The sequence below is a fragment of the Mus musculus genome, chromosome 14, assembly GCF_000001635.26.
Source record: "Mus musculus strain C57BL/6J chromosome 14, GRCm38.p6 C57BL/6J".
NCBI classification, from domain to species: Eukaryota; Metazoa; Chordata; class Mammalia; order Rodentia; family Muridae; genus Mus; species Mus musculus.
The window spans coordinates 120,712,726-120,717,621 of NC_000080.6; the positions used below are offsets into that span (position 1 = coordinate 120,712,726).

A 4,896-nucleotide genomic window follows, 5' to 3' on the forward strand; every position below is an offset into this window, starting at 1 on the left:
TACTTGAAGCGATCCCACTGAAATTAGGGACAAGACAAGGATATCCACTCCCCCCATATCTATTCAATATAGTACTCAAAGTGCTAGCTAGAACAGAAAGACAACAAAAAGAGATCAAGGGGATACAAATTGGCAAAGAAGAATTAAAGGTATCACAATTTGCAGATAATATGAGAGTATACATAAGACACCCCAATAATTCTACCAAAGAACTTCTCCAGCTGATAAATAACTTCAGCAAAGTAACCAGATATAAATTAATTCAAGTAAATCAGTAGCCTTCCTTTATGCAAATGACAAACAGGCTGAGAAAGAAATTAGGGAAATGCCTTTCACTGCTGCGTCCTCAGCCATGAGTAGACTCAGGCTACAGAAGAGGCTTGCCTCTAGTGTCCTCTGCTGTGGGAAAAAGAAGGTCTAGTTGGATCCCAATGAGACCAATGAAATCACCAATGCCAACTCCCGTCAGCAGATCAGGAAGCTGATCAAAGATGGGCTGATCATCTGAAAGCCTGTGACTGTCCATTCCCGGGCTCATTGCCAGAAAAAAACATCCTGGCCCAATGGAAGGGCAGGCATATGGGCATAGGGGAGAGGAAGGGTACTGCCAATGCTCGGATGCCCGAGAAGGTGACCTGGATGAGAAGGATGAGGATCCTGCGCCGGCTTCTCATGAGATACAGGGAATCTAAGAAGATTGACCGCCATATGTATCACAGTCTGTACCTGAAGGTCAAAGGGAAGGTATTCAAAGCAAGCGGATCCTCATGGAGCACATCCACAAACTGAAGGCAGACAAGGCCCACAAGAAGCTCCTGGCTGACCAGGCTGAGGCTTGCAGGTCTAAGACCAAGGAAGCACGAAAGTGCCGGGAGGAGCGCCTCCAGGCCAAGAAGGAAGAGATCATCAAGATTCTGTCCAAGGAGGAGGAGACCAAGAAATAAAGCTTCCCTCATGTCTGTACATAGTGGCCTGGCTGTGGCCTCACTTGGATCAGTCACTAAAATAAAACAAGCCTTTAAAAAAAAAAAAAAAAAAAGAAAAGAAAAGAAAAGAAATTAGGGAAACAACTCCCTTCACAATAGCCACATATAATATAAAATATCTCAGGGTAACTCTAACCAAACAAGTGAAAGACCTGTATAACAATAATTTCAAGTCTCTCAAGAAAGAAATTGAAGAAGATCTCAGAAAATGGAGAGATTTCCCATGCTCACGACTTGTCAGAATTGACATAGTAAAAATGGCCATCCTGCCAAAGAAAATCTATAGATTCAATGCAATCCCCATCAAAATCCCAAAACAATTCTTCAAAGACATGGAAAGAGCAATTCTCAAATTCATCTGGAAAGGCAAAAAACCCAGAACACCAAAAACAATTTTTAACAATAAAAGAACTGCTGGGGGAATCACCATCCCCAACCTCAAGCTTTACTACAGAGCAATAGTGGAAAAAAAAAACTACATGGTGTTGGTACAGAGACAGACAGGTTGATCAATGGAATAGAATTGAAGACCCAGAAATAAAACCACATACTTATGGATACTTGATCTTTGGTATAAGGTGGAATCTCAGGGTAGTTTTGATTTACATTTCTCTGATCACTAAGGACATTGAACACTTCTTTAGGTGCTTCTCAGCCATTCAAAATTCCTCAGTTGTGAGATCTTGGTTTAGTTCTATACCCCATTTTTTGATTGGGTTGTCTGGGGTTTTGGTGATTAGCTTCTTGAGTTCTTTATATATTTTGGGTATTAGGTCTCTATTGGATGTGGGGTTAGTGAAGATTTTTTTCCCAATCTGTAGGGTGCCGATTTGTCTTATTGGCTATGTCCTTTGCCTTACAGAAGCTTCCCAGTTTCATGAGGTCCCATTTATCAATTTTTGATCTTAGAGCTTGAGCCATTGGAGTTCTGTTTAGAAAATTTCCTCCTGTGCCAATAAGTTCAAGGCTCTTTCCTACTTTCTCTTCTATTAGATTCAGTGTATCTGGTTTTATGTTGAGGCTCTTGATCCACTTGGACCTGAGCTTTGTGCAAGGTGACAAATATGGGTCTATTTTCATTTTTCTACATTCAGACAGCCAGTTAGACCAGCACCAATGGAGGTTCCTCAAAAAATTGGAACTAGATCTGCCTGAAGACTCAGAAATACCTCTCTTGGGAATATACCCAAAAGATGCCCCACCATGTTACAGGGGCATGTGTTCCACTATGTTCATAGCAGCCCTATTTGTGATAATCAGGGGCTGGAAACAACCCGGATGTCTCTTGACAGAAGAATGGATACAGAAAATGTGGTTCATTTACACAATGGAATACTACTCCGCTATTAAGAACGAGGAAATCCTGAGTTTTGCAGGCAAATGGATGGAACTAGAAAATATCATCCTGAGTGAAGTAATTCAAACCCAAAAGGACATGCATGGTATGTACTCACTAATAAGTAGATCCCCCCCCCCCCCGCAAAAAAGTACAGACTACCCAAGATACAGTCCACAGAACTCAAAACTTCAACAAGCTGAAGTGCCCAAGAGAGGATGCCTCCGTCCCACTTGGAAGGGAGAAGAAAGCAATCAAAGTGGGGAGGGGTGGAGGGACCTAGGAGAGAAAGTGAACAGTGGGGCGAGGGTCGATTGGGGAGAGAGGGGAACCTGATCTGGTATTGGGTGAGGGAAAAGGACTGAAGCCCTGAGGGCCAGCAGAAAGAATGGAAACAGGCAACCTTGGGAGATAGGCGGTGGGGGAGAGGGGGACCCTCCAGAATGCACCAGAGACCTGGGAGGTGAGAGACTCTCAGAACTCAAAAGGAGGGACCTTAGATGAAATGCCAGACAGCAGGGAGAAGGAACTTATAGAGCCCACCTCCAGCAGGAAGACAGGATAGCAAATGAGGGAGGGGGGCATCCCACAGTCACAACTCTGACCCACAAAATTATTCCTGTCTGAAAGAATTACAGAGATGGAAATGGAGAGGAGCCTAAGGAAAAGAATGTCCAGCGACAGGCCGAAAGTGGGATCCAGCTCAAGGGGAAGTCCCAAGGTCTGACACTATTACTGAGGTTATGGAGAGCTCACAAAAAGGGACCTAGCATGACTGCACCCCAGAAGACCCAACAAGCAGCTGAAAGAGTCAGATGCATATATTTGCACCCAACCAATGGACCCCTGTTGTTGAATTAGGGAAAGGCTGAAAGAATGTGAGGAGAAGGGAAACCCTGTAGGAGGACCAGCAGTCTCAATTAATCTGAACCCTTGAGATCTCTCAAACACTGGACCACCAAACAGGCAGCATAAACCAGCTGATATGAGGCCCCCAACACACATACAGCAGAGGACTCCTGAGTCTGTGTTCATTCAGAGATGATGCACCTAACCCTCAAGAGACTGGAGGCCCCAGGGAGTTTAGAGGTCAGGTGGGGTGGGGGTGGGGAACATCCACGTGGAGACAGGGGCATGGAGAGGAGGTATGGGATGCGGAACAGTCAGAGGGTGGGCATGGGGGGGGAATAAAATATGGAGTTGAAAGAAAGAAACAAAGAAAGAAAGAAAGAAAGAAAGAAAGAAAGGAGGGAGGGAGGGAGGGAGGGAGGGAGGGAGGGAGGGAGGGAGGGAGGGAGGAAGAAATTTAAAGAAAAAAAAAACAATTCTAAATAATAAAAGAACTACTAGAGGTATCACTATCCCCAATTTCAAATTGTACCACAGAGCTATAGCAATAAAATTAGTGGAATCAAACTGAAGACCCAGATATAAATCCACACCTGATTTTTAATACAGAAGCCAAAAATATACAATGTTAAAAAGAAAAAAAGATAGCATCTTCAACAAATGGTGCTGATCAAATCATCAGCAGAAAATGCAAATCAAAACTACTTTAAGATTTCATCTTACTCCTGCCAAAATAGTCAAGATCAATAGAACATGTAGATAGTTCATGCTGGCAAGGATGCAGAGCAAGGGGAACACTCATCCCTTGCCGGTAGGAGTGCAAACATGTACAGCCACTGTGGAAATCAGTATGGCAGTTCCTCAAGAGGATGGAAATCAATCTACCTCCAGGTCCAGCTATACCACTCACAGACATATAGCCAAAGCATGCTTCATTCTACCACAGAGATATTTGTTCAGCCATGTTCATTGCTGCTTTGTTCATAATAGCGAGAAAATGGAAACAGCCAGCCTAAATGTCCCTCAACAGAAGAATGAAGAAAATATAGAGTATTACTCAGTTGTTAAAAAATAAATAAAATCATGAAATTTTCAGGTAAATGGAGCTAGGGGAAAAAAAAATCATCCTCTGTAAGGTAACCCAGAAAGGAAAAGATGGTATGTATTTGCTTATGTGTAGATATTAGCTGTTAAGTCAGTGATAACCAATCGAGAACCACAGAGGTTATGTACAAAATAAGGAACTAGGGAGGACAGACAGATCTCATTAGGAAGGGAATAGAATAGATGAATATAGACAGAAGAGGGCTTGGACTTGGAGGAACAGGTGGGAAAGGGGAAGAGAGAATGGATTGAGGGAGGGATTTTGGGTTGGGACTGCTATAATTAAACGTCATTTTAGGTATAGTATGGAAACCTATTATAGTAGAAGCTTCCTAAAATATATTTTAATGTATATGTACATACAAGTATACATTCATTCATAAATACATACATACATACATACATACATGAAGAATACCTAAATAAAATCACCAAATAGTGGAGGAGATGGAGCCCTGTGGTGGTTTGAATAGGAATGGCCCCATGGACTCATGTGTTTGAAAACTTGGTCCTTAGGGAGTGGCATTATTAAGAAGTGTGGCCTTGTTGGAGGAGGTGTGACTTTGATGGAGGAGATGTGCCACATCCTCCTGCCTGTCAGTTTAGATGTAGAACTCTCAG

At 42.8% G+C, this 4,896-nt stretch overlaps 1 pseudogene; it reads left to right on the top strand.

The window, feature by feature from the left end:
* Rpl19-ps5 (ribosomal protein L19, pseudogene 5) lies at window positions 329-1,020 on the top strand (annotated as a pseudogene).